Genomic DNA, 9878 nt, shown 5'->3' on the forward strand with positions numbered 1-9878 from the left:
GTAGTTTCTCTACATGCTTGTACCATACCATTATGATTTCCTCAAATTTACATGATGTATTTATGTACAGTTGTAAATATCAATAAATAAATTATAAAAAAAAAAAAAAAAATTATTTGTCTCTTACCCCTATATTATATTATATATCCAAAATTTTACGAAAATTATATACTATTATTACAGTACTTTATTAAAATAGTTTATTTTAAAAAAAAAATTATTAGATTGAATATAGGTTCAATAGATACATGTTGAAGGTAGGTTCTATTTTAAGTGATAAATATAAGTGAAAAAGGAGAAGTGTGTTTGTGTAAAAGGATTTTTAAACTTAAAATATTAAAAAAAGTTAGATGTGACATGGGCAATTTGATATTAAAAAACAATGACATCGATATTGGAGGTTGTCTCCTTGAGAATAGCCTGAGGGCCGAAACGTTGGGGAGTTAATTGTCAAAACAACAATTTCTACTTGTTTCTTATTGACCTGGGCAAAATAGCCTACATGAAGTTGAGTGTTAAATCATTTAGTTCCAAAATTGTATTAAGATTGGCCCTTAGGATGGCTGAATTGGCCGAAACGTCGGACTTTAAGAAAAATAAAATGTATTAAGACTAAAATGGATAGAAATTAAATTATTTATTTTTTAAAAAATAGTTTTATTAATTTAATTTTTTCCGTAATTTTTTTGGAAATTTTTACAAAATAAGTTTTTTAAAAAAGTTAATTTTTATTTTATTTCGTTAGGTATTATGAATCATATGAGAGCGCGGTAGCACTGTGGTAAAGCACGATGCTATTAACTCCAAGGACCCGGTACGAATCCGGCTGGGCAGATAAATATTTTCTGTTACACTGTAGCCGAGTCAACCCAGTGGGTTCTGGAACCCTCCTGGGGTCCACCCAGCCTCATAAAATTGGGTAAAATTCTGGCGGTCGAGCGTGATTCTGACCTAATCACCTCCTTGCACAACCGCTGGTCTAGTAACGGTACTTCCTTACAAAGTACTGAACCCTTGGCCCTTCACGGGTTGTAGCGGTACAGATTTAATTTAATTTAACCATGAGTCTTATAAAATAACTAGCTACACTTTTGTTTTCATTTACATCCCCAGTAATGTTGAGTTATGATTTAATTTTTAACACTATAAGACTATTCTTATATAAGTGAAAATGTATTATAAAAATAAAAATATTCTTTGTATGGATTTATTTAAAACGAAGAGTTCACGAACAAAATTTATATTATGCATATTACTAGTATTACAAAATCGAATGATTCATACAATCGATATTATGTATTTCTAATCCCAACAAAATATATTACGAATTTCATAGGAATTAGATTACCAGATATAACTATGAAAAAAATTCCACTTTCGATTTTTATAGTGATTAGAATAACTTGCTTATAGATTGGGAAGTTACGTAAGTGCACTTTTATTTGAAAACAAAAATCTTATTACCTACTGAGTTTTAAAAAAAAAATGTTTTTTAAGCCAGTTCGGATTATTGGAGTCGTACTGTTCTGAAGTTCGAATTGCCGAGATAATAATAAGATAATAAGATGGCACATAAGGTAACGTACTGATGTAATGACACAGCGAATTTGTGGGAAACAGAGAAATATTTTTTTTATATATAAGATATTTACTGAGAAATATAACGTGTAAAAAAAATCGAAATCTGATTTTTAACGTAATTTACGTTTTAAGGTCCTTGAGGTATATCAAATATTTGGAGAATCGTTAATCTTGAATAATAATCAAATAATCATGACTTTTTAAAGAAAAAAAATCCATGATTTTTTTTTAGTTAAAAGGTATAAATATAGTCTTTTAACTAAAAAAGATTTTGGCCGAAACGTTAGCATTCATAAATAGGTTGTTTCTTGTTTGTGTTATTCACTGACCGCACCCCATCTCCTCATTACATTGAATAATTATTTACATGCGGTTAAAGAAATATTCATTTCCGTAATATGATAAATTCATTCCCTTCCTTAATGCTATTGCGATTACTGATGGAGTTGTGGTCTAGAACAACAGGCTATCATCATCGCATTTCTCCAACTATACACGACAAACCACCACTCATTTGCTCACCTGCTCAACATAATGTAGCCTTAACCACAAGAACCGACTCCGTAGCACACCTCCAATCATCAAAATGGACCTGTCCAATAAAATCTTTTCACACTTTCACCGGTCCCTTAGTGCCAAATAATCCGATGAGGTTGTCTTGCCCAGAGCGCAATGAAAAATACTCTTCGTCATCGGTGCTTTCTAAACCCAATTGGAGCTGTTTGTCTTGAGGAATTTCTAAAATGATTTGCGAATAACTGGAGTAAAGTCATTTGCTTTCCTGACGATCGTTTTATTTTCAGGTCTTGACCAATTAGAAGGAATGCCACGGGAAGATGAAGAAGGCATAGGAGTGATTGGAGGTTAGAAACTAGATCGGACCACGCGATATCGGTTCTTTTGAGTCATCTTATAGTATTCAGGTTAAATACCAATAAACATTTTTTTTTCTAGATAGATATTTACGTATATTCTATATAGCACATATGGAAATGTATATTTGGAGCAATGCACTGTCATTTGTTCATTTGTTTTTCCTAATGATACCTAAATTAGTGACAAGTCAATCAGTTATTTATTTATTTTCAAGGTTTGGTTATTTATTTATAAGTAATATTATGATCTATAATTTATGATTCTAAGCTTCTCTATATTCTATATTTCTAAGATTCTCTATAAGATTCTATAAGCTACATGATATATATAGATATATAGAACTTAATCTGTCAATTTCATTTTCCCATTTATTGCTCTTCTGTTGTATCGTATATGGAAGGCTTCAGATTCAGAGGACGGACACTACAACGGTCGGTGTATCGATTCAACGCGACCGGCAGACCATAACGTTCGGCACATGACCCTTCCCAACCGTTCTCCATTCCCATTGGTCATCAGTCCAAATTAAAGCCCAAGGCCTATTGGAGGGAGGACATGCAATATCACCCGTTAAATAGTCGAATTTATGTTTCACAGGTACTAGTACAAGAGCTCAAGAGGAGATAAAAAGGCAGTTATCTCACCCCAATTTTTGATTACTTTAATGAAACCTATGTAAAATTAATAGTCAAAATTGATGAGTTTGCCAAGTATAGGTAGGGGGAATAAGAAATAGCGGCTGTTTCAAACCCTTAAAAAAACATTAATTTTTCTGGCGGAGCTCTATATCTTAAAAAGTAGGAACAACACAAGAAAACCTAAGAGAACGTCATTTAAAGAAGAGTAAATTTGCTAAAATATGAGCCTAATAGATTTATTTATGTTAAATAGTTTTTGAGATATAGCTTTTTAAAAAGCAGCATTTCATAAAAATGTTGTATAGTACGTACTGAAAGATCAATACTTAGTGAATTTATTTTGAAAAAATTATATCTCAAAAACCATTTGACGTACTGATGTCTATTACCACTCTAATTAAAGCTAGTTTAATGAGCTATAAAGTAGTTTATGAGGTTTATCTTCGTAGGAGTAATAGTTTAAATGAAATGTGCTAAAATAAATTGATTTATAGTTGTTCAGACAAATTTTCATTTGCCAAATTAATATTCATATGTGAATATCATAAAAACTACTACCCCTACGAAGATAAGTGTCATAAACTACTTTATAGTAAGTTAAATTTCCTTTATTTTGATTGTTGGCAGACATATGTGCGTCTTATGGATCTTGAGTTATATATTTTTAAAAATCCAACATTTTAAGCGAACAACTAGAAATTAACATTTTGTGAGTTTATTTTGTCAAATATCATAAAAACTACTACTCCTACAAAGATAAACATAATTAACTATTTTGTAATAAATTTAACTATTTTTTGAGCGCTGGCAGACATTGGACGTCCAGATTGTTGTCTGAAATAAAGTTTTTCATAAATCAATATTATTGTCCGAACAACTATAAATCAATTAATTTTAGCAAATATCATGAAAACTACTATTCCTACGAAGGTAAAGGTCATAAACGTCTTTATAGTCCATTAAACTAGCTTTAATTTGAGTGCTAATAGACATCTGTACGTCACATAGTTCCTTAGATTTCTCAAAATAAATTAACTATCTACCAATCGTTCAGGAGGTTCTTAAGAAATTTTGCTTTTTAAAAAGATATATCTCGAGAACTATTGGACGTAAATAGCTCTTTTAGGACCAATATTTCAGCAAATGTACTCTTCTTTAAATAATGTTCTCTTAGATGTTCTAGTGTTGTTGGTAGTTCTTAAGATATAGAGCTCCGAATGAAAAATTATTGTTTTTCTAAGTTTTTGAAACAGCCGCCATTTTTTAATCCCCCTACTTATACTTGGAAGACTCATCAATTTTGACTAGTAATTATACATAATTTTTATCGAAGTAATCAAAAATTGGGTTGAGATAACTGACTTTTTTTCTTCCCGGCTTTTTTACTATACGTATTTGGGCAACGATATCCATGTCAAAATCTATAAAACCTAATTTGAGCCAACTTAGCTCCATAAGAGTTCTGAAATCTCGAATATTTTTTAATGACTTTTATTAAATCAGTAAGAATTTAAGAATAGAAATTAAGACTCATTACTTGAAATTCTATTTCATTTGATACCTTATTCCCCAAAATCCATCGCTTCTAAGAACCGAAAAAAATACTTAAAATACCATAATATATAAGTACTTATTTAATTAAGATTATTATATTCATATTTTGAAATAAAATTTTAAAAATACACATTGTTTTGGAAAAAAATATTTCATGAAATATTAAACATAATTATATAAATATACATAAATAGGAAATATATAATTTTAATTTATTCAATAAATAAATTATTTATGCAGTGCTCAGGTCTGAATACGTATGAGCATTGCAGGATAGCATATATGGTGCGCCTGAAAGTAAAAGTAATTTGTCGATATCTAACAAGTAATATCTCATACTCCACATGCATGAAATAATTACTTCTATTATTTATTATAGTATAAGATTACTTAATTTTTTCTTCTATTTTAATATGCTTTCTTTGAGTTAGAATATATAAACTAAGATATAGACAATTTTCGTTTTAGGACAATTTATTTAATCTGCTGTAAAGTAATCGCATTCCAGATACGAGCAATCACTTCTTGCAAAGAAATCATAATACTAATAACAGTTTTCGATAAAGCTAAGTCAATCACTACAATATAATTTGGAATAAAAAAACAATTTATATCGGAATATTAAAACCCAAAAGGATATTTCTTAAATAAAAAATATGCAATGCAAAACCACTAAATAATTATTTCATTATATTTTGAAATAGTGCACATATGACAGACTAGATCATCATGAGAGTTTAGCTACTAAAATTCTAATTTTTTAAATAAAAAAGTGAATTATGAAAGTAATACACAGGAATTATTAATTAAAATACTCTCTTTGTTTGTAGTTTTCTCATCCTATTACCTTTTTTGTTTATATTTAAATTATTCTATACTAATAAATTAAAATTTAATTTTTTTAAAAAGTTTTTAAAATAATTTTGAAAGTCCTGACAATGATTACTTACAGACATTTTGAAACAATTGACAGCCAGGGTTTAATTTTCAAAGTAAAAAAACAAAAACAATCTTCCATGCTAATTTAATAATCGATTTTATAGTTTTATCATTTATTTATTCATTGGTGCAATTATTTCCTTATAAACAATTTTAAAACAACGATAAAATAGGTGATAAATTTATATTTTTCGTTTAAATAAATAAATTAAAAAAAAAAAAAAGTGACTATCACTTTCCCTAAAAAAAAATAAAATATTTTTTGATGATCCAACATACATCAAGTAAACGTATTGTTAAAAAGTATGCAAAAAATAAAATAATAATTTATATTAAAATATTTAAAAAACAGTATCAGCAAAATAGCGGAACAATTTGAACAATCAAATGAAATTTTATTGATGATTATGAATTTCTATTAAAATATAAAATCTGATGTAAGTCTTACTTTTTTACCTGTTTTAATAACTAAAAATAGTATCTTTTTTAAAAAATATAATTAGTACCTAAATAAATAAATAAAAAAATTAATCTTGAGATTTAATTATAAAAACAGCACAGACTCTGGTAAATTCAAATATGGATAAAATAAAACATTTAATTTGTATAATTTAAATTAAGTTCATTTCGGCTTTTTTTGTAAAAGTAATTTTCTCTAATACTCTATTTTTTTAAGTAGAATTTCCCAGAAATTTTTTTTATCAAATATTGGAGATTGATAAAATTGTCTGATACTATTTTTATCTTTTACTCTGTTCACAAATATTTTTTTTAACTCTTAGCCTTAACCGCATCTATAATTTCTACCATTAGTATTATTTTATCACTTTCGCTATTTATTATTATTTCATAATAATAATTATAATAATGTAGCTTCTACATTAGTGTATATATTAAATTCATTAAATTCATTAATGTTTTTAATAATATAAAAATAGATTTTTTGAAACAAATATTCGTATCGATCGAAATGCAATTGAGTTTTGAATAAACTAACTTTAACTTTTCTATTTAGAGGTTTTAAGTGAAGAATTTTATTTCGTTAAAAAAAAAATAAATAAATAATTTTCATAAGTAGATATATTTACTTCTGATATGTAACAATAATTGGGCTTAAAAAATTTTTAACTTTGAATTAAACTAAATACATCCTTAGTGTAGAATTTTAATTTATCAAAAAAATAAATAAATAATAAAATAAAATAATATTCATAACTTTAGGTTTGTAAAATCTATTTGATAGGAAAAAAAAAGTTAACAGTGTAGAATAATATACGTCAAAATAATTTTTTTGAGAGGAGAAAATTAAAGTAAGTTTTTAGTAGAGAATTTTATTTTGACTTACAAATATAAACTTTACAAATAAAAACCTTTAATTTTTATAAGTCGATATGAAAACTTTAAATTTGTAACATCAATTTGAGAGAAGATTGAAATAAACAGAAAAAGATTTTTGTGAAGAATTTTGATTTTTGATTTTTAAATTCTAAATCTATTAGACAGAAAAAATACTGTATAAGTTACTGATGTAGAATAATAATATGTAAATATAACATTTAATTTATAAAAATGGATAAATCAATTTTTCATTTTTAACGTCTACTTGAGGGGGGAAATTATAAATTTGGCAATAAACTGAATACGTTTTAGGCGTCGAATAATACAACGTCAAAATAACCTTAAATTCTCAGTAATGAATGTGTTAATTTTTGATTTGTACATATATTTGAAAGTAGAAAATATAAATTAAATAATTTATTAGTGCAGAATTTTAATTTGTCGAAATAACCTTTTTTTGATTTTCATAAGCATATCTATTGATTTGTAACATCTATTTGAGAGGAGAAAATTTTGTAATTTTTTATTTGTAATAAAATAAAAATTTATAAATTTTAAAATAGGTTTGATACTTTTTTTTTTGGTGTAGATTGTTAATTTGTCAAAAAACTTTTAATTTTTATAAGAGGGTATATTAACTTTTGATAGGATAATTAATTGATACTCAATTAATTAAATACTTATATTTTGCGATTTATTTTAAACCAATATTTTTTTTTTTTAGTTTTGTATGTTTCTCGATTTGTTTTTATTCAAATATTTTAATTAAACTAATTGTATTAAATTTAAAAAAAAAAAGTAATTTTTATTGTGTTTACAATCTGTAGAAACATGAACTGGTAAAGGAATCTTCAAATTTTTTTATAAGAATTTATAATATAATAAATATATCTTTAAACAAAAATAATAATTTAATACAAATAAATAATCTTCATTATACGGAATCGATAATAAGATAAATATATTTGAAACACTTACCTCGTAAAGAGAGTAGATATTACGTGGTATATCTTTCGTAGAGCAGGAGAGAGACACAGACTACACCACTCACTGTACAGCCGAAGACTGACTGGAGTAAGGAAGCGTCCCCACCAGTATCCACAGGATCTGGAGGGGTATCTTGGGGTCTCCAGGGTTTTCGGGATAACGTAAGGGTTCCTAAAAGATAGTTATTTTTTTATTATTAAAAAAATAAAACTTATTATTAATAGTTTAGTTATCTAATATATAAAAATCAATATTTATTAAAATAAATAATTGAATTTCTATCCATTTTAGTCTCAAAACCTTTTGTTTTTCTTATAAGTCCGACGTTTCGGCCAATCCGGCCATCCTCAGGGACAACAATTAGATAGATAGATTGTTGGGATAAAGTTTTTAAGTAGTAGTGTCTGTGATAAATGATTTCGATTTTATTATTAAGTGAATATTGACTAATTAGAAATTGATGTTTTGACCTGGGGAGAATAGCCAGCATGGAGTTAGAGTTTTTAAATTATATAATTTCAAAATTGTATTAAGTAGATTGTCCCTGAGGATAGCCGGATTGGCCGAAACGTCGGACTTATAAGAAAAATAAAGGTTTTGAGACTAAAATGGATAGAAATTAAATTATTTATTTTAAAAAATTTACCAGTCTCAAGAAAGTGTTAAGATTATAAATTAAATCAATATTTATTTTTTCGTACTTTATATGTACTGCCGGTCATTCGATTATGATTTTGCTAAATGTACAGGATTTTCCCGGCATGGTTATAGGCTGTCCCGATTTTAATAATAAAAAAAAAGTTATTAATAAAATTAAGCATTTTTGGCGCATTGCAAGTAAAGTATACATTATTTTCATAGTCATTATATGCCAATCGATTTGTCTATTTCTGAAAAATAAGAAAAAAATATTACTGATTCCACTAAACGATATTATATTCACAAAAAAAAAAAAAAAAAAAATGATGTGGCTTGAGGTAAAGTTGTTCAACAATTTTTTTTTCTCTTGAATTCGTCTCCTGTTCTAATATGTTTAATTAGATCCGGTTTTTGGCCTTTGGAGCAGCTTATAAAGCCCTAAACCACTGCCAAAATCAATAAATATTAATTATCAGGACCTTACAGATAAAATAAAAAAAATAATGTTTTTCCTTTCTTAATTTTTTTATCCTTTTTTTTTTTTTACTTTCATTTACCTATACAGTAAAATCTCGGTAAATGGACTTAGGAACTCCGAACACTCCAGTAATCCGAACTGGCGAAATAAAATTAATTGAAAAAAAAAACCTCAGCAGGTAATAACATTTTTCTTTTCAAATAAAAGAGCACATATCTAAAGGAAATTTTTAACTTCCTAATCTACAGAAAAGATTAGGTTTAATCTTAATTAGATTTAATCACCATGAAAATCGAAAGTGAAAATTTCTATAATCCAGTAATCTAATTCCTATAGAAGTGTTCATAATATAATTTGTTGGAATTATAAATACATAATATATATTGTACAAATCATTTGATTCTGTAAAACTAATTTAATTAATACTAGAAATATGAATAATACAAATTTTGTTTATCAACTCATTTTTTTATCACATTTTAAATAAATCCAGACAAAGATTTTTTGTTTTATTTATATATATTTTTTTCACTTATAAAAGATCAATCTTATAATTTTAATAAATTATATCTTCGCTTAGTATTAATGGAGATGTAAAAGAAAACAAAAATGTAGCCTCCCAAAATACGACCTGTGACCAGCAGAAAAAAAAAAATTTTTAAATATGAATTTTTTTTTTATAATTTATTTATTGTTATTTACAACTGTATGTATATATATACAAGGGTGGGGATAAGAGATATTTCAAAGGATAAATAAAAAACAAAAAAAAATTAATGAAGAAAAAGTCAATAATAATGATAAAATTATAAATATTAAGACAAAATTAAATTCAATCAACTTATCAT

General features: G+C 26.3%; 1 protein-coding gene across 4 annotated transcripts in view; it reads right to left on the bottom strand.

Annotated features, from left to right (window-relative positions):
- The window catches only part of Cad88C (cadherin-88C), a 360398-nt gene extending 352411 nt beyond the window's left edge, over positions 1 to 7987 (bottom strand). For all 4 annotated transcript variants that reach the window (XM_067046833.1, XM_067046832.1, XM_067046834.1 and 1 more), the window contains exon 1: positions 7905 to 7987. The gene's annotated coding sequence lies outside the window, so the exon portion shown is untranslated. The remainder of the gene's footprint in view (positions 1 to 7904) is intronic.
- Between the last annotated feature and the right edge of the window lie 1891 nt (positions 7988 to 9878).

The sequence above is a fragment of the Halyomorpha halys genome, unplaced genomic scaffold (genome assembly GCF_000696795.3).
Source record: "Halyomorpha halys isolate HHAL.00 unplaced genomic scaffold, Hhal_1.1 Scaffold192.1, whole genome shotgun sequence".
NCBI lineage: Eukaryota > Metazoa > Arthropoda > Insecta > Hemiptera > Pentatomidae > Halyomorpha > Halyomorpha halys.